General features: G+C 39.7%; 1 protein-coding gene across 2 annotated transcripts in view; it reads left to right on the top strand.

Annotated features, from left to right (window-relative positions):
- Nucleotides 1-21,248, top strand: part of SCEL (sciellin) — a 329,617-nt gene that overhangs the window by 167,612 nt on the left and 140,757 nt on the right. For both annotated transcript variants that reach the window (XM_059144698.1, XM_059144697.1), the window contains one exon: nucleotides 5,113-5,376. The gene's annotated coding sequence lies outside the window, so the exon portion shown is untranslated. The remainder of the gene's footprint in view (nucleotides 1-5,112; nucleotides 5,377-21,248) is intronic.

The following is a 21,248-nucleotide window of genomic DNA, read 5'->3' as shown; positions in this document are numbered from 1 at the left end:
ATGGACCATGGGAAAGACAAATGTTATTCTATTTGCTGGGGAGTGATATAATCAAATTTAGTTTTTAAGTTATCATTCTAGGATATCATAGGAATTCTGAGAATGAATTGGAGTTGTACAAAATTGAAAGAAAATAAAAAGCATTTCAGATGAGAGATGATGGAGGAAAGATCAAAGTGAAGGAAGTGAAGATGAAGAGAAAGAGATGGAGTCAAAATTTAATTTGGAGAGAAGACAGGCAAGGCTTAGTAATGGATTGGCCACAAAAGTTAAGGGAGAGTCTTGCTGTTTTCTGAGTGAATGGAAGTGTCACTTGCCAAGACAAAGAAGACTGGAAGAGGTGGGTATATTTTGTGGGCTGGGATGAGGGGAGAGAAGAGTTCCATTTTAGACACATGAAGTTTGTGATGTTCAAGTGGACATCCACGTGGACACGTCAAGTAGACGTTGGGATACACAGATCTGGAGCTGAGATATAAATTGGGGGGCTGTTAACTTGGGAGTTATAATACAGATGGACTTAAATCATAAGAATGGATGAGGATACTTAAAGAATGAAGACAGAGAAGAAGGTCAGAAGGTAACATTCAGGCTTGTTGGGGAATTTTAACATTTAAAAATCAGGCAGAAGTGGAAAAATCAACAATGTGGAATAAGAAGGAGTGACTAGACCGGTAGGAGAGGAACCTGGTGAGTGTGGTATCAAAAAATCCAGGAGAAAAGGGTTTTAAGAAGCAAGTGCTCAAGAATGTTGAATGCTGCAAAAAAAAGAAAAAAAAAAAAAAGGAGAGAAGGGGTCTGAGTGGCTCCTTGGTTTTGACAACAAAGGGTTAATTGTGGCCTTAGCAAAAGCAGTTTCTATAACTGGATTATGGTAGTTCAATCAGTGATGGGGTGGGGTGGGTTTTTCTCTTGTTTTTGTTTTTTTTCCAGAAGCTTAGTTGTGAAGGGGAACAGAGAAACAGAGATAAATAGAGATAGATACAAGGGCAAAGAGATTATTCAAAAGAAAGTCTGAACACAGATGGGGAATAGTGAGGGGATAGAAGATGCTGAGATGCTCAGGAAAGAAGGGATCCAAGGAGTTGAGGCCACTGCTTACTCTGTGTCAGGGTACTAGGGTATTATACGTACATGAACCCACTTTAATCCTTACAACACCACTAGAAATAAGTATCACAGTTGTAACACCTGATTCCATTCCAAATGGCTAGGAAGTCCAGTGAGAATAGCTCCAGGCTTACTCGTGTCTACTAGGAATATCTTTGAAGTTCAAAGGAAAGTGCCCATGTTTCTATCTTGCTCCCCTTGGTTGCCTCCAGTCCCTGCCAACTTTGCTCTGAACGGGGGCTCACAGAGTCTTTCTTCTCTTAGTCTATTTCTGTCTCATTCTCATTTCCATGTCATCCTCTGCCCTCTCCCTCAGTCCTGACTTTTTGTCACTGTACTACTTTTACTTATTTTAGTAAGTTCTCTTTGAATTGGGAAGCATCCATAAAGTTCAACAAAGCATCCATAAAGTTCAACAAAAGGTAATATTGATCACTTCCTATAGCACATCTTGCTTGGATTTATTCACATAATTAAATGACTATTGTGTGCTAAATACTATACTATACAATGGTGAACAAACAGATACGGGGCTTATATTCTAATGTGTTTGTATGTATGGAGGAGTGCAAATGCTTGGTGAGTGAACCAATAAATTATTTTAAAAAGATAATTTCAGGTTATGATGAATTCCATGGATAAAATAATCCAGAGTAATGGGATGGGGAATTGAGTGTTTCCTTTAGATTGGGATGTCAGGAAAGTTCTGAATACCATGCAAAAAGACCTCTCTCCACAGGGGATCAAGATGGAAACAAAGAGAACCCACCTTGACCTACTAGGGAGAATTGATAAAAATCAAAGAAGTGAAGGGGAAGTTCAGGAATGTGGTGTAGCAACCTACTCCCATTTCCCAGTCAAAGATGCAGAGGGCAGTTACCTAGTCTGTTCAAGGCTCTTTGACTCAAAAGGGATAACATTATGATTCCAAGCTCTGACTAATTATTTCCTGAATAAAAGCACCTGTTCTAAGCCTACAGTATATCCGAGGAAGCCTTGAACAGACTAACTTACCGGGCTCTGTAAGTGAGGCTATTACCAAAATAAGCATCTTTGGATGAAATGATTTATGTGCAAAGGTACTGTGAATCTTTTGGAGACAGTGGGCAATGTCAAATCAAGACTTTCACTGCCACAGCATGCTATCATTGTGAAATGTCGTTTTTTTTTTTTTTTTAGACAGGTCTTAAAATTCTGCCAAAGGCCACTTTAGTCTTTCCCTTCTCTTCTAGGAAGGAATGTGCCTAAATTTTCCCAGAAAAATGGGTGTTCCCTTCAGAGAAATAGATTGCTCAACCTTGCTCAGTGACAGCCAACTACAGAAAAATCACAATCATTAAGGCAGGGTTTTTCTTTCTTTTTTATACCCTACCAAAATTATTTAATAGAAATTCAAGACTCCACATGGTGGTCTGAGCTTCACAATCGCAGAAAAGGATCTAGAAGTTGCTGTTGTTTGACTGGTTTGACATTCCTCCAAAATACCTACCAGATACCCGGGGTGTACTGGAAGTTATAACTACAGAGCATGACTTTGTAAAGTATGGGGGAGGTGCTTCTTCTGATTCGTCTTTTATCTTGCAAACAGTTTAGGGGACTCTAATGGATAGTATATAAAGCCAAGAAATAGCCTACCTATTTTAAAAGAGCAAAGGGAATGAAATGATCATTATATGGTTAGAAAATAAGATTTATGAGAAAGGATTAAAGAAGTTGGGAGAATGAATAGAAACCTGAAGATATCAGAGGTCAGATTGGTGCCTGTTACTATTTCTTCCCCATTCCTGAGCTGGACCTCAGAGTCACCTGAAAATCCTCTGGAGTACCTCAAGGAATCTCTGTAAGCTCTTCTTCCTACCTCTGTTCCTCCTTCTTCTGGTGTCCTCCTCCCTTTCTCTCCCATCTCTTCTTGCCTGGTTTATTTCCCCTACCAACACCTTTAGTTAATTGTCTTACAAAACTATTGTTTCCTGGCTCTCTGCCCTTTTCGAAAGAACCATTTGCTATTCCCATCTAGTGGCTAACTAAAGATGACCCTTCACGTTGGTTTCTGGCACATGGTTTTGCTTACTAAATGCTTTTTGAATCAAATATTTATAACAGTATCTTTGCCACGGCTATCTTATTATGTGAGTCTGGTCCTTTGTGAATGAGTGACACACACACAGAGAAAATAGCAGGTCTGTATATACACAGCAATTCCCAGCTGCTTGGTTTTCCCATTCCAGCTCCCGCCTGTGAAGATCTTTAGAATAACATCAGTTTTCTCAGGCTGGTATATTGGTTGGGACAGGCCAACTGCTACGACACAGAATGTCAAACCTGCGAAGTTCAAAATTTGGATTGGAAATCCAAAATAAACGTTTGTCACTCATATGAGGCTGGCTGGCTGGCTAAGGTTTTATGGGGCTGCTCTCCTCCGAATAGCAATGCGGGCTTTAGATCCTCTTCTTGATCCTTGGACTTCTCCATTCAGTGGGTACAAGGGGGAAAAAAGAGAGAACTGTGTATGTGAGGCCCGGAAGTAGTATAGAAGTATTCATATACAGTTCACTCTATTCATAGTTCATTGACCAACACCCAGTCACAGGCTGGATCCAACTGGAAAAGTGGCTATGACATGTCACCCAGCAGTGTATTGGAAAGAAAAGAAAAATCATTTGGTGAACAACTAACTATTGTTGGCACAGATGCCATGAATGAGCTTCTATTTCTTTCTTTTTTTTTTTTTTTAAAGATTTTATTTATTTATTTGACAGAGATCACAAGTAGGCAGAGAGGCAGACAGAGAGAGAGAGGGAGGGAAGCAGGCTCCCAGCTGAGCAGAGACCCGGATGCGGGGCTTGATCCGAGGACCCCGGGATCATGAACTGAGCCAAAGGTAGAGGCTTTAACCCAGTGAGCCATCCAGGTGCCCCATTCTATTTCTATTAATCAAATAACTCTAACTAAAATGTTAACATAAAGTATGGCTGCCATAAAGCGTACATGCAAAATCTTCAAAGAATCTTACCTTTGGGAGACCATTATATTTTGACATACAGGGTTAAAGAAATGAAGTCAAACACATGAAATTATACTGAAGGCTAAAATATACATGGTCGATATACCAGAATTGTGACCCTGCCAATATATTAAATGTTTCTCATGCAAAACCATTAGGAATATTATAGTGTCCACTGAAGACAATTCATTCACACCTTTGCCATTTTTGCAGGGTATCGGACCCTTTCCCATTTCTCTCATTTTCATATTTATTTTAATATTTTCAAAAAAAGAAAAGCCCTTTTGTTTGATCTGCTTATGTGTGTTATCACAAAAGAATGAATGAACTTATAAAGGAGTGAGAAAGAAAGAAGGGAGCAGGGAGGACAAATCACACTTAGTATATAAACATGTTCACACTTTTTTTTATGATTCTTTTAGTGCTGTTTTTTTAAACAATGGAGCCTATTAAATTTTGAGATTTTTCTCTCAACTATGAAAAATATAAACAAGCAGAATTTTATTTCAGTGTTTGTTTGGGCATCAGGTTTAATTATTTTTCTTTTCTTTTGGTTATACCAGCTTATCCCTCTGTCTATCAGCATTCGTTCTCCCTCATACAGGAGTACTCTGGGCTTCTGGTGGAGCACATATTAAAAATAATGAAAGAACAAGCAATTTACAAACATCAAAACCTGGAGGAAGTTTGGGAAGAAGAGCAGAGCTTGGAGAGAATAAGTAGAAAGCAGGGCTATCAACCAGATTAAAGATCAAAGAACCCAACTTCTTCCTAAAACATTCAACATTATAAAATACCATCATGGGAATTCTATGACTCATTCAAATGGCATTGTTGAGTGTGAGGATAGAAGCGACAGGAAGGCCTTGGAGCAGAACAACAAGTGGCCTACACCAGTAGTCTAGCAGATTTTATTCTGAAAATTCTGTTTATATTTAAGAAACTAGAGCTTACTATCTTTCCGTATAGTCATTCTTCCTTCCTTTCCTCTTATACAGAGCACCTTCCAATATGAGATACACACTGCAAAGACACTGTCCAATCAATACATCTTTGAAGGAACATCAATTAACATTGCTCAGCAGTTCAAGAACCTCAAGGCTGACTAACCTTCTCAAAGGAGACCAAACAGCTCCTGTGTCTGGAGGCAATGGCCTGAGGCAGCCTGGACACCTGGGAACAAAGCAGAGAGCCATCCGTGGAAGCTCTGAGCCACATCTCCCATGTGTCTGGATGGGAGATTAAATTGCCTTACAAGGAAAGTAAGTGCCCAGGGAGATGTGTTGGGTGAGTCCCATCTCTTGCTTACCTTCTACCTTGCAATCTCATTCATCTAGTCAAAGTTTATTGAGTTATAAATATGCAAGACAATCAAGGCAATTGAATGATGTGTGAGACACAACCCTGCTTTTTTAGGAATATACAGTAACTATAATATAAGATAGACAGGGCCATCTGAAAGGTACAGTCAGGAACTCTGGGTGTGGATATGTCTCCCGGTGAAACTACAGAAGTTTCAGGGAGGAATCTGTATATTTGAACTGGACTTAAAAATCTCAAACTTGCAGGCACATTAGGGTCTGACCTTTTACCTTTGTGCATGATTAATTTATTTGACAACCTGTTCTGTAAGTTACAGAGTTATAGCATATTTGCCTGTAGTAGAACCAGATCTACAAAAACCTTTTGGTACTCAGAAGCACTACCATGTATGAAGGCCTCTTAAGGAATCTTAGGAATCACTAATTCAAATTCCCCTGTCTCTTACAGTAAGTAGCATGACTTCTGTGAACCCAAAGGGTCAAATATTTAAGGCATATCTGATTCTACTGCCCCTGTGCAAATCTGCTTTATGAAAGGAAAAGGAAAGGGAAACCCAGGGTCACAAATGGTTAGAGGAGATTTGAATAAAACATGGTCAGAAAACTCATTTTAAGATGTCTTATGTTAGGCTAAATGATTTGTTTTCCTGTGTATTTATATGAAAAAATAAGTATTTGCTTACCATAAGTATTTGTAAATAAATATGCTCAATAAATTAATCTCTGGTCTATTTCAGGAAAATGGTTGGAGATTTAAGTATCTGAGACCTAACTAAGTTGCTCCCTTTTACCGTCAACAAGTTAGATTAGTCTCTCATTCAGAAGGAGCAAGGATATAGTTATTTCCCACTGAGTCAGCTCAAAGTGCTTAGAGCCTTTTCCTCCAAGGAGCCAGGGTGCTATTCACGGAAGTCCTAGTACTGGCTGGCCAAGCTCTGCTTCAGGAAATCAAAATGTGTTGGCCCTGACTTCAGCCTTTATTCATCTCACTTAAGCCTAGAAGGTTCTTTAGTTCCCTTTGACATTTGCGAACTAGATCCATAGCCACATTTCCATGGTTAATTTAGCAGTAGCTGATTTGGAAAGTTTCTTAAGTGTGACATCACATTATACATATTTTTCTAATTTAAAATGGCTAACAGAAAAATTATAGACTGGCAATAATGGAAAAAATCAGATGCCTAGGACCTTAAAATACTTTTTAGCTTTAAGGTCTGGGAATCTTCATAATGCATAGGATTACTTTTTCTTCATGCCTTCCTCACTCCTAGCCCAATTCTCTTTTTGGAGAGATTTTTAAAGACTAAAAGCTGAGTGTTTCAATGTCTGTCACCATTTTATCTGCATTTTCACAAGCGTTTCAGCAATCATGTGAGTCATCTCTTCCTCACCTCCCACAAATAGCGTGGGTTAAATAGAGCCATGGGAATTTTTTTTAAAAAGTAGTAATTCTGACTCTGGAATCTAAAAAGACATCACTTACATTAAAAGCACACACACGGGGCACCTGGGTGGCTCAGTGGGTTAAGCTGCTGCCTTCGGCTCAGGTCATGATCTCAGGGTCCTGGGATCGAGTCCCGCATCGGGCTCTCTGCTCAGCAGGGAGCCTGCTTCTCTCTCTCTCTCTCTCTCTGCCTGCCTCTCCATCTACTTGTGATTTCTCTCTGTCAAATAAATAAATAAAATCTTTTTTAAAAAAATAAAAAAGCACACACACACACACAGAGTGAACGACCTACCAATGCAGCTGCCTATGAATGTTGCATAAGGCAGATGCCAGTGATTTGTGTTTTGGGTGTTATTCCTGATATTCGGCTGTTTTGGAAGCAATGTTTGAAATCAGAGTGTGTTGGGGAACTGACCTCATTACAACATATGTGCTGAATCACTGTCCTACAACTCTTGTACCCAAGGCACAGGGCAGACATCACATTGTCAATGCACTGTCCTGGAAATGTGTGCCAGTAAAAATCTTGGCAAGGCTTGTGGGACATTTTTACTGTTTTTTCCCATTGTTACATTCATGTGATCAAGAAGATACTTTGTTCTCTGTCTCTGTCTCTCTGTCCTTCTGTCTCTCGGTCTGTGTCTGTCTCTCTTACAATCCCTTTTTCTCTAAACAATCAAATCCTTTTAAAAATCCTTTCCTTGGAAGCTACTGATCTAAAGACTTGCCTCTCTGCATCCCCAGTGTTTTGACTGCCCTCTAGTGGCTGTTTTGAATCATGTTTCCAAAAGAGTTCATCTTTTTGTTTCTTTACCATGTCTCAAGTAAAAACCTGTGTGCTGGGAGTTGTCCTTGACGAATTATGAAGCTTTCGGGTTTGAAAAGAACAAGAAAATAGTGATGAATTTTAATCTCTATTTTGTTTCATCTTTGCAGTTTGAAAACCCCAAACCTCTGAAATGTTAAATAAATTAACCCACCTCTGTGTAACCTCCGTCAATGAATGCCATAGTGTAAGAATACTCATTTTTTTGAAGAACAAACTGCTTTTGTCTGCACCACTCAATTTAAGGGAAAACTACTTCTGGAATCCTATCCAAGCTCTTCATACTCTGAATAATTTCTACTGCTACTCTAATTATCAGCCAGGATGCTTATTTGTAATCACCCGCTTTCAATAATTTAAATAGGTAGTTGTTCAGCCAACTATTTTTATTCAAAATGTGACAAAAGCTAAAATTACATGTTGAATTTTATCCAGATGCTGTCTTCTTTTAGGACATGCCAACGGATGCAGAGCAATTGTTCATTTTCTTATAACATGTCAGAAGCACATCTTTACTTCATGAATCTAACCAGCAATCTAAAACACAGTCTGCAATTTATGGATCAGTTCAGTTGCTTACCAGAACCAGCAGGCAGGGCATTCTAAGATTTAATTCAGTCTGCTGAATCATCAAACATAACCACACCCAGGCTGTGTTATTCTTCAGATTTTAGAGATGAGCTTTCACTGTCTTGTCTGAATTTCAGCAAGGGATCATTTTGGCTGTTATATTTTCCTCCAATTATAAGGGCCAGTTTGAATAAATTTATCAGTATGACTCTCACTACTTAATATTTCTGTAAAGGCCCTTAATCTCTTTGGTCTAAATTTTCTTTTATACTTTTATATACAAAATTCTCAATAAGAACTGAATCAGACAAAGTCCAGATTCCTTAAGAAAAAATTTCTATTGTTTTGATGAAGTCCCAGAACCTAAGTCAGGTTCGGTGGGGTGAGGAGGTTTGGAGCCGACGACTAAAGAAAGAATTCTTAAGACGTCGTTGGTGCAAAATGGTGGTTTATTAAAGCACGGGGACAGGACCCGTGGGCAGGAAGAGCTGCTGCCCCGGGTTGTGAGGGTAGGCATGTTATATACCTTGCGGTTGGGGGAAGGTGAGGGGAAGGGGTGGGAGGTTTCAACAGAGTTTTCACATGTTAGGGAGGGCCTACAAGGTGCCGGGGGGAGTCCTTGCCCTTATGGCTTGATCAATGTCATCTTTAGGTCAGGCACTAACATCAAGATAGTTGGGAGATTCTTGGTAGGGTATTATGATCCTGCTATCATTTACATTCCCTTCTACCTCAGTCTCTTCCAGTTTATGGTGGGGAGGGAGACATTAGGGCTTCAGGAACTGAGAGTTATTTGCCTCTGGAAATTTGTGCTATTGATAAGGTAACCTCCCTGTTTAGGTCTCTAGAACATCTGTAGAGCAAGGGAGATTCCTGTTCTGCAGGATTGCGATCCGTGCAAGTTAACTATTTATCGTTTTATGGCAGTCAGGGGTGGCTGAGGAATGCTACACATATGGAGGGGAGCGGGTGAAGAGGGGGTGCAAGGCGCCAGCTTTTGCTCTGTCGTCCTCAGCGAGTCTCCTGCTCCCTCATCAGTTTCATTCTTTTTTTTTTTTTTTTTTTTTTAAGTCCAGTAATTATAGCCTTCTAGGCTGGCAAAGGAGGTCTCTCTGAAAAAGTCCCAGGGTTGCAAAATTGCAAAATTGAGAAGCTAGGTTAAAGGTTTTTTCTGTTTTGTGAAATTTGCTAGATTTTGCCAAGCCCCTGTTTTTGCACCAAAAAAGTTTCAGGGAAAGCTTGTTGTTATCCTTTGTCTGGGTCCTTGTTCAAAAACTGTCTGTGGAGTAGTTAATTGCTATTAGCGAATGCAAATACAAACAGTTGCCTCAAAGCAGCTCGGTAGTCCTTTTGTCAGTTCCCAATGGGCCCCTCGCCAGTTTCTCATTGTGGATTTTCCAAATTTTCATCCCTTTCTTCAAATCCACCCCACAACTCCCCACAGTCACCGTCACCAGATTACCTTGGCTCTTGCCTCACAGAGGAAGTAGACTATTTACAAGAGCTCCTTCAAGTTCCTTTCACTCTATAACCTTACCTGCAATTGTGATCCCAGGGGCAGGGTTGGGGTGGGGGGTGCAGAGACTTCCGATTTTCCAGGACCAGTCCCTCCACCTCTACTCTTGTTTCCTCAGAGCTCTTGCTTCACCCTTGTCTCTATGATTTAGGGTCCATCAGAGTCCAAATGACAGGTTCCAGCTCCTTCCTGAACACAGAGGCCACAGGTGGCTCCTTTGACAGAAGCTGCATGTTTTCAGTTATGTGGCCCTGACTCCCTGGCTTCAAGGGATTGCATTATGGAGAGGGGCTGCAGCCAAAGGCAGCAGATGTACGGGCCGTAGCCAAAGGCAGCTCAGATGTGAGAGCCAAAACGACATGGTGTCTGAATCCTGGTTGGATTCCTGTTTGCAAGCAATAGGAAATGATTCTGGCTAATTGAACCACACCAGAATCTTTGCTGGAAGGATGTCTGTGGCTCAGATATCTATAGGGACCTAGAAGGCCTGGCTTAGAGAAGAGGTAGAAACCAAGGTGCTCTGAAGAGGTCTACAGTGGGGAGCACAGCAAAAGTTATGCAGGAGGTGCAGCAGGTTTTGCCTGCTGCCTCCACTGCTGCTCCTTTGATGGGAGTGGTCTTCAGCTGTCCCTATACTTGTCTGACTAGCTGAGGCCAAGTGACAGGCTTGCTCCACAGCCAGGCTAGGCAGGGAGAGAAAGAGCGCTGGCCCATTGGCTACTGTGTAGGATGTGGGTTCCATGCCTAGATCTACATGGTAGAAAATTCTCTGAAGGGAGATTGGAGTGTTAATAGGAGTTGGATACTAGACAGTCCAAACTAACAAATGATGATTATAGACAATTCTCTAACACAATGAAAGGCTTTTGTGGAGAACATGAATGTGAGACAGAGAAAGAGAGGAGAAGTAGAAAGCAGTAGAAATGGAGGAGCAATGGCAGAGAGAAGCAAAGATGAGAGACTCAGAGCCGTTGGGAAGGACAGAAGTTGTGTCATGATAATGGTAAGTTATAAGAGTAGAAGAGGGACTGATGTCCACTCTTGGGGGTGGGGAGACAAATGGTGACCACAGGTGCTGGGTTGCTTGGGACACATGAGCTAGCTCAATTCTGGAAGAGTAGATAGTGTTAACCTAGCTCATAGGCTTTGGAGTCAGAAACTGATGGAGGACCCTGAGATTCATACCCCACCCTAATACTCACCCACTGAGTGATCTTGAACATATTTTTTAACACTACATCCTCACTTTCCTAATCTGGAAAAGTTATATTTACATTATATGGTTGATGTAGCAGCAAAATGACAATACATAAAAGTTCTTATCATAGTTCTTGGTATATTATATGTTAACTATTATTATTATTATTATTTCATATCTCCCATGACTACAAATTCTATTCTATTTTTTAAAAATATTATTTATTTATTAGAGAGAGAGTGAGCAAGAGAAAAGGAGAGCACAAGTGGGGGGAGGGGCAAAGGAAGTGGGAGAAGCAGACTCCCTACTGAGCGGGGAGCCTGAGGCCAACACTGGGCTCAATCCCAGGATCCTGAGATCAGGACCCTAGAGCCCACTCAGAGGGCGTGGAGAACCCTCGGGGGCAGAGAGGTCAGTGGGACAGGAGCAGAACAAGGGAGAGAGAAAAGGCCAGAGAGGTGATAAGGATGCAGGGGGAAGAGTCTAATTATTCATTTGCTTGGGGGTTACATGAAACATTGACATGCATAACAAATGTTTAGGGAGGGTTGAATGAGTTATCTAATTGTAACAAAGAGAGATGTATGGTAGTGTTAGAATAGTGGTCCTTGGTGTCAGGTGGGAGAGTTACGTCATCATCCTAGCTCCAGTTGAACCAGGGTGAACAGGACAGGGAGGGGATGAGGACCCAAGAAGTAGGACTCAATCCAGATTGTGGTGTCTCTCTCCCATTTGAGCATTATGTTATACAACCCAGTACCCATAATGCATGTGGCTCACCCAGTCACCCCTGGGGTCATTCATCCACAATTTTTAAATATCATTTTCTCTGCTTTTGACTTGTTAGGTAAATTTTGTCAATGATGGTTTTCTTCATTGCTGGGTCCTTCATGTTTGCAACTATGATTTGTGTTGATTAATGGCTAAACACTGTTTGTGAAAATATAATAAATCATTATGGAAATTCTAAGCAACTGGATTATTTTTTGCTTTCATGACTCAGAATTGGCAACTTTACAATTTGTGTTTTATCTCCTTTGGATGATTACCTTGATCAATCAAGCCAAATGGAAATAAAACCTGCTTTAGGTGGGGGTGAGGCATATGCAAGTAGCCTTTGGCCAAGTAGAGCTGACAGTCTTTCAGGGCTGGAAATACTCTTGTCCAATTTCTTCATTTTGCAAGTGTGGAAACTGAACTTAGTAAGTCCAAGTGACTTGCCAAGGCTGTCCTAGGGGAACAAATAGGATCCCATATGTCCTCCCCTTACTTGAATCATTATGGCATCACTAATATTTGGTAGAGACAGTTGAAAAACGTTATTTTCTAAGCATTGGGTAAGTGGAGGTAGAATAGAAAAAAAATTAAATCAGGTTTTATTGACCTATTCTTCATGTATAATCTCCATTCTGCAAGTGTAAGGTCTATTTTGAGAATCTGTGAGGAAATTTGAGGAAGTATAAAACAGCCAGATTTATACTTCAGAAGTTGATCTAGCAAGAGTACTCCTCCATACTACAAAGAATTTTTAAAAAAACTATATGTATTAAAAAAATAATTCTTGCCACACTTTTATTAACTGAAATTAGTTTTATTGTTGTGCTCTTTTTTGACTTGTACAAGAAATATATTACTTTTTAAAAATTATTTTTATCAACATATAATGTATTATTTGCCCCAGGGATACAGGTCTGTGAATCATCAGGCTTATACAAGGAAACATATTATCATTTTGCTTTTATTGTGTTATTTCTAGATACTACCATGTGTTTCTCCTTGTATTGGCTTGGTTCAGATAAAACTTTTAGTTGAGTTGCTTATAATAGTGATTATCTATTTGTTAACTTTTATGCTCAGTGGGCCCTTAGAGCCAGGTATAATGCAGAATAAGACACCTGTGACCATGCAATGATCAGTGAAGATCCACTTCAAAGTCAATGTGATGTACTCTGTACTCATATATTCTTGATTCATTGCTACAGGATGCAGCATTGCTATCTTTCATTTGTACTTATAAGATCTAAGACATTAGTTCATTTATTAGTTCATGTGTGTGTATATGTATGTGTATACATGCCTAGGTATGTGTTTGTGTGTGTGGGAAAATAAAAATAGTATAAAACATAGTCACTAATCTGAAGTTATCTCCCAATTATGTCATCTTAGCCCCCACCATTTCTTATAAAGCATGGGTAGTGGGCCTTTATCAATTTTGTTTTTGTCCACCCCAGCATCAGAACCCATATTCTATGTTTGGGAAATGTTCTCCCTTATTGATGTCTTGCCAGAACTTACTGTCGAAATGCTGACATTAGTGACTCCATCTTTGGCTGTCCACCTTGCTCATGCTTACTCGATGACCTCTCTCAGGAATGCATGTTCTTCACTTAGAGATTAATATACATATCTTAGAAATTCCTGCCAAGGCTTGGATCAGGGGAGACTTGCTTTGGCCTCCCATGAATCTGTTAGAGATAACATAGTCTTTCCCTTTCCTGATGCACAGGTGACACCACGAGATTTAATTAAAGTTTAGTTTTCAATTAGCTGCATGCAAACCTTTTGATCTTTCTGCAGCCCACTCTCCTCAATCCCATTCCTTGCTCTATAAAATCTGTAGCCTAAGGCCTGGACTTGGCTGAGAATAGCTGTGGAGCAGCTGGATCGTTGCCTGCCTGATCCCTGATCAGTAAGATATCTTGAGTGAAACTCTTTGTGAATTGTATGGAGTCACCTACTTCGTTTTCCAGGCTCAAAGTGTCTTATCAATTTGTGGGATACTTTACTGTCCCTCCCTTTCCTTCTAACACTCACCTTTCTTTCTAGGCTCCTTGCAGTTAGGGCATGGATCTAGGCTCTGTTAATCAGATCTATCTGCTCTCCAGATTGTGAATCAGTAACTAGTGACTCCAAGAAGCAAAGACCATCCAGAATATATTTGGACAACATATGGGGTTGGGGACAGCATACACAACTACATTTGGTTCCCAAGGGGAGTAGTGGGAGCTGCTCCCTAGGCAGTGTCCAGGGTCTGGTCCCTGAGGCTGCTCAAATGTGATGTGGTGTCTGTGCCTGACAGGAGCTTCAGTAAGTATTTGACAAGTCCTATGGTTTGCTTTTGGGAATTGCTTCTAAAATCCCTAACTTTGTTTCTTTAGCCCTTGCAGAGAGTATATGAGCTATCTAGTGTCTTTTAAATAATTTCCATTTTTGCTTTAATTAGCTGGGGTTGGGTTCCTTTATTTGTATCCAAAAACCGTGTTGCTGAGAATTGTACCAGGAGAGACTGCAGAAAAATCGGGGGAACCTAGAGTTTATTACCTGTCCTTGGAGGGGAAAGCAAAAGCTGATATTAAGAAATGGACCTGAGAAGAAACTGAAATTAGTGGGGGAAAGAAAAAAAAAGAATGGCTACTCAAATTATCGCCTGTTGTCCCCTTGAGTGACAGCCTCATTGAAGGCTGGTGTGTGAGACAAGGTAATTGTTCCAAGAGGGCAGCTGAGGGGTGTGAGGAACTCAAGGACTGGCAGATCTAGGACTGGGCAGTTTAATAGAAGAAAATAACACTCCAAGTCTTTAGCTCTCAGCTCAAGGCACCAACTGAAAACCAGTCACTTCATGAGAAAAAAATGTATAATCTCTTTCAGCCACAGGGCTGAGATGATTGGAACCTACACTCAAAGATTTATATACCAGGTGGCTTATATCAGTTTATACCCTTTTCTAGTTTCTTATATGGAAATTTCAATATTAACTAATAGGGTGCTAAGTGGAGGTCTTAACATGGGGTCGAGATGTGTGAGAAACATTGGGTTGCTTAGTGTTCAAACCATCAAAGGCCACTACACTGTGCCCTATATCTACCCCACTCCCAGTGTAAGCATTCTCTAGGGCCCATTATAAAGTCAACCCAATGGAATTGCAAGATTTTATTGACTTATATTTGCAAAACTCTGGATGATATATGAGGGAGCGAATTCTGAGGATTGTTGACCAAGGATGGAAGAATGTGACTTAGATCAAGGAGAATATGTCAACATGTGTACATGCACCTTTATGTAATTCTATATTCAACTGGGGTTGGATTTTAGTTACTTTTTGTAGTCTGCTGATGAACTTGGACTCAACAGTGGCCTAGACATTTCTTATATAACAATGAGGAAGAAATTAAAAGCTTTAGAGGTGTAGGGAAATTTTTTTGTGTTCAATCCATTCCTTTAATTCCTGATTGTGGCCCCAACTCCTCCCTGAGTTGTGCATTGAGAAATTCATTGGTGAGGAGAATCCCAGCCTTTTAGGAAATGTCTGCAGAATCTCTTCTTTGTGGACCTAAAATTCAGTGAGAGACACAGTTGAAGTGAACTCTGATTTCACTGGGGTATTAGAATCCCAGTGGCAGAAGTCATATATCAGGATGTTAACACTGGAGACAGTTGGTTTTTGGTGGGTAGTGGGGAAGAAGAGATGATTCAGTGGGTAATCACAATGGTCTGACCCCCAGAGATCTTTGGTATTTGCTAATCAGTCATGAGTAATCTGGAAATGACATATATATACAGCCCACCAAGAAAACATTTGATTTGTAAAACAACACCAACATCAACCAAAACCCCCAAATTCTAGATATGTCAACCAAAGGCCCAATTTGAACCATGACTTAAAAAAAAAAAAAAAAAAGTGTTGGCCTTTTATTCAATATCCAAACTTAAATTTTAAATATGAAAAGGAAGCTTAGGTACTCTTGAAAAAATAATTCTGTAATGATACTACAAATGTGCATTTCTCCTAGACTTTAGCCAAGGGACCTTCAGCTATGGGAATGGCTCTACAGTGGGAAAAGGAAATGCTTGGATCTTTCACGTATAGCACAACAGTTGCTCTGAGCTCACACTTGTTCCTGGGGATCCAGAACCCCTTCATGACCAATCAGGATGAGGGTTTATGGTGGTCAAGTAAGAAGTGGGATTTTGAAATGAATCTACCTCAAAGGAACCCAAGCTTGTCTCTGTTATTTTACTCAGTTCCTGGTTTTATGATGGGAATGAAAACTCTCAGCAACCACAAAATCCTTTTGTCGACTTTCCACCACATGGAGTAAGGGTTATTATTTAAGAATTGCCTAGTGGAAACCCCTAGGATTCCTAGTGGTTTTTAAAATACCATGCATTCTTTCATTTATTCAAACAATTGTTTAAAGATTTATTTATTTATTAGACAGAGAAGGAGGAAACATGCACAGAGTGGGAGAAGGGGCAGAGGGAGAGAATCCCCAAGCAGACCTCCTGCTGAGCCTGAGGCAGGGGCTGACACATGGGGCTTGATCTCATGACCCATGAGAGCATAACCTGAGCTGAAACCTAGAGTTGGTCGTTTAACCAGACTGAACCACAGAGGCACCCTATTCAAACAATTTTTATAGATTGCCAGTGGTATGTCAGAGCCTAGCATTGGTAATTGTTAGTAAAGAAAGCAGGACAAATAGAAATTTCTGCCTTAGTGGGGTAAAAATTTTATAGGAAGAAGACAAATTAATAAGTGAAGTATATGGTATGTCAGGTAGTGATTAGTGCAAGTGATTAGTGGAAAAAAAACAAAAACAAAATTAGAGGTAGAGTAAGGTGGAGGGATTGCTTCATTTCTCACAGAGCCAATTGGGATTACAAAGGAATGAGGGCTGATGTCGGGTTCCTGGACTTATTGCGGTGACCAATATAAACACAGTTTGAAGGTAACACCAAATGGGTAAAATTATAAGCAAAACCCCCATTTCACACGATAGAAGGAATCAAAAAGTCACCTAAAAGGTGCAAGGGTGTTGACTCCCTATCTGATCTCCATTAGTTAGTCAATGTGGCAGATACAGGGGACAGATGAGTGCTGGAGAAAGATGGGTTAATGTTTTGATAGTAGAATTTAAGCTAAGCGTGCAGCATAGAGAATCCAGCTCTTTGGGGTTGATCAGTAGATACAACGTTATACCTGTGAGTACTCATTCTAACTGACACTGAACCTTAGCACTGATCATTTGGGCATTAATTTTAAAGTATTTAGCAGCTCAGCTGGCCTCCACAGAGTGGGGCTAGAGAGTCAGTACTAGACAGTGTTGGAATCTTCCCCTCTCTAGGCTTGATTGATTGTTATAGGGTTTGTTTCATAAATGGCTTCCCTTTCCACAGCAGTTTTATCATCATTAATCAGCGGGATAGCCTGCCTGGATGTTGATGTCTAAGCTGAAATTAAAATCTGTTTGTTCAGGAGGGTTTCATGGAAGCTTTGTATAACAAGAGAAGAATGATTTATGCAAAGGTTTATCTTTGAGCACATTTGTTTTCAGAACCCACCCAGTATGATTATATAAAGTGAATTAGCTTTTGTCCTTGAGCTGAGCAACTTTGGATTTGCTGCCAAGCTTTAAAGTACAAAAGGAAGATCTCCTCCTGTTGAATGTAGTTCTTTGTTAACAACGTTAAGAAAAATGATGGCGGTTCACCATTCTTTAAAATATGGCTTAGTGGGCCTGACTTATCTACATTAATTTTTTAAAATTCTTTTTCTGGAAATTTCTTCTTTTGTCATAAAATACACCTATTTCTTGCAGAAAATCTGGAAAATTCAGGAAAGTGGAAAGGAAATGTATTAACTCTCTGAGTTATCTTCCGGTTCACTTAGGCTATATAAACATTGTAAGTACGAATGCTCATCTGTAGTTTTATAAATATTCATTTATCCATGTAACCTTTCAGACTGAGTGTTTTCTTTCATACTTGGAAAGGATTAACAAACATCAGGAGAGTATGTAGGTTCTGACAAAAAACAAAAGAGATGCTTTATTCTATAATTTTTCTGAACAGGTCCCTGAGAGGCCCAAAGAAGGTTTTCAGCTGTATTTTATAGGACAGTTGCTCTCACAGAATATGTTTATGAATTGCCTTCTTTTTTCTTTTTTTTTTTCCTTTTCTTTTCCTTTCTTTTTGTGCTGCTACTGCTTTTAGTTTGTGTTTTTTAGCATCGTGGTTCCTTGAATTCAACCCAGGCAGCATTTTCGGGTTAGATAGGTCCGAAATGTTACTTGCACAGACACAACATTGCTGACATTCCATTTTAGGGCAAAATCAATCTGAAATTAACTGAAAATATATATTTCATTGATCTGTTTGCAGTCACAAGAACCTCATGATACAACAAGTGTAGGTAGTCTGGTGAGGGTGCAGAAAGCAGGGAGATGTAAGCAAATAATATTTTGGTTTCGTAAGACAGGAGTATAAACAATTCATCTAAAAAAACTTGTATGGGACTTTTAATTTTATAGATATGATCTCATTTCTAATGGAGAGATAACACTAATATTAACTTATTTGTCTGTATATATTTATTGAGTGCCTGGAATGTTACGACACTTAGGACAGTAAGAAAGGCACAATACAGCCAGAAGTCACCTTAGCAAGGAGGCATTTGATTTCAAGATGCTTGATTATTTGATTAAATTTCATTAAACAATAGTTCAGTGATGGTTTTATGATCATAAAATGTGTTTGCTTTAAGTGCTTTAAATAAGGCATCAGTCAAAATTATACTAGATTGTGATAAGACCAGAGAAATTAATTACCTTGGTTTGGGCTCTTGTATAATTGTTCAACACCTGCCTCCATTTAAGTTTTCTGCTTTATCTTTGTCTTCCCTCTACATTCCAAAAGCATGTGCTCATGTGTCCAACCTCCCTCCCTGCTGCAACACACATACACACAGATTTAACTATCAAACCCCACAATGCCCTTTTTCTCCTCTCCACTGAGGCAAAAAGTACTCTACCTACCTTAGTTCAAGCTGTGTATTAAACAAATATATCCCTTCTCTTCCACATCAGACCATAAATCTTCAAGAGAGCTGATCTTTACCTCCAACAAGGACAAAATACTATCACTTCAGTGCGTTCGAGTACCATATTTATGAAGTACCAAAAGGAGTCGTATTATTTTACTTAGGGATCTGTCACTGGCAAGGAATAGATGCACAAACTGTACCTTGTAAGGACATAATCAGGATTTCATGGGAATCTGAGAAGAGGAGCTAATGCAGATAGTTGGGAACTGGATGCCTCTTGTGTCTCTCCGCTTGTCACTGAGTCTTTCTCTCTTGCGATTTTCGGATTTTCTTACCATGTGTGTTGTTGTTTCTTGTCTTCCCTGTTTCTGTACACTAAGCTGCCTTTATGGGAAATCACATTTGACAGCAAAGCCACATGGCCTGGATTTCAATCCTGCTCTACCACTTACAGCTTATGACAAGCTTCTTAATTCCTTTGTGCCTTAATATTTTCATCAGTAAAAGGTGATGGTGGGAGTTGTTAATAACAGTAATTATTTTGTAGGGTAAATTCAATAACAAAGTGAAACACATAGTAAGTACCATATAAATGGTAGCTCTTGTTATTTATACATTTTATTTTTATTTCCTCATAGCTCCAGTTGACTTGTACTATCATTGTTGTCATGATACTTTCTATAAGAGCTCTGATCCTCCTAGTAACTCAGTCCAACACTGCCAAGAAAGGAGTCTCTTTGGCTAGGTTCATCTTTTTAAACTGGGCCACATTGGTATTGGTTCCTGGCAGGCAAATGGATTGTCTGCCTTTTAGGCCAGAGCTTTGCTTTGGTCCAATCTTATGTAAGGGGTTGTTGAGGGTGCAATCCCTTGTCCCATGGTATGGCTGCTGTCTCTCAGCAGGTATGGCCAGTCATTTTCCCAGTTTCCAGTGGAAGAGAGGGTAGGCAACTGACACTGTAAAAAAAGATACTGGCCAGAGATGTAAGTGAATATGTTTTTGCAAATATCAACTGGATTTTAGTGAGTTTTTATAAATTGTTTCATAATTTTCATTGATTTTATAACCTCAAAGATATAATTCAGACTTTTTACTATTACTAAGGTGGATCCTTTAAATCTGGTAAAGACATAATAGTGTTATGGAAGGAGCACAAAGTTTGGAGTCAGATGATCAGGATGAGTTCTGATTTCTGCTCTTACCCACTGGTTAATCCTGGGCAATGCATGGTATCTCTCTGAACATCACTTTCTTCTTCTGTCGTCTGGAATGAAAAATCCGTTTCACAGAATGTAAAATATCAGGTATTGTTATAAATATACTACTTTATAGGAAATAGCATCCCTAGATAGTGCCTTGCTGAAAAACTCAGCATCAGAGCTCAGAAATAAAAAGTACAGCATGGTCACAATAGATAAAAAGTCTTTTTAATGTCTGTATTTGCTGGATTCAAAAGGCTAGCAGCATAGAGAAAAAAAAAATCAATGGTAGATGGAAGATAACAATAAAGCACAAGTAATATTGAAGAACAGCAGCTCAATACTAAGCTGAAAATAACAAAATTCCAGCAGTTTCTTTAGATGAAGGACTTGAGCATCATCAAAGAGAAAAGAGAACGATTTGGAAAATTTGAATATATTGTGCTTAGGTATATCAGAGTTCACTCTCACTAATCTCATTTTAAAAATTGTAAAATTAGGGACACCTGGGTGGCTCAGTTGGTTGGATGACTGCCTTCGGCTCAGGTCATGATCCTGGAGTCCAGGGATCGAGTCCCACATCAGGCTCCCAGCTCCACAGGGAGTCTGCTTCTCTCTCTGACCTTCTCCTCGCTCATGCTCTCTTTCACTGTCTCTGTCTCTCAAATAAATAAATAAAATCTTTTAAAAAAATTGTAAAATTAACTTACTTTCTAGTGTTCATGTTGTTAGTAGCTCAGTCATGATTACACATGGGATTCTGATGGATAACCAGCTTACACCAGCTGGTTGAATTGTCTACAGTGTGATTTGAGGGATACACAAGCCCCCCTTCCCAAAATACTCTTCCAATAGATTGTTGATTCTTCTTCTTTATTTATTTACTTATTTATTTAAAATATTTATTTATTTATTTCAGAAAGAGAGAGAGAGAGAGCACATGCACAAGCCAGTGTAGCAGCAGGGGGAGAGGGAGAGAGAGAGGAAGAGAAGCGGACTCCCCACTGTGCATGAAGCCCGAGGTGGGGCTCAATCTCAGGAACCTGAGATCATAACCTGAGCTGAAATAAAAAATTGGACACTTAACTGACTGAGCTAACCAGGTGCCCTGAGAAGACACATTTTAGCTAGGCTAAAGAGCTGTGTTTTGTGAAAGATGTGGCTATCTGATAAATAATACCAACCATATTTATTTCACAAATATTCCTGAGGGAATAGAATGTGTTTGTAGGA

Source organism: Mustela lutreola, chromosome 13 (assembly GCF_030435805.1).
Source record: "Mustela lutreola isolate mMusLut2 chromosome 13, mMusLut2.pri, whole genome shotgun sequence".
Classification (NCBI taxonomy): Eukaryota; Metazoa; Chordata; class Mammalia; order Carnivora; family Mustelidae; genus Mustela; species Mustela lutreola.
Note: the sequence above shows the minus strand (reverse complement) of the source record. Positions and strands in the feature narration are given on the sequence as shown.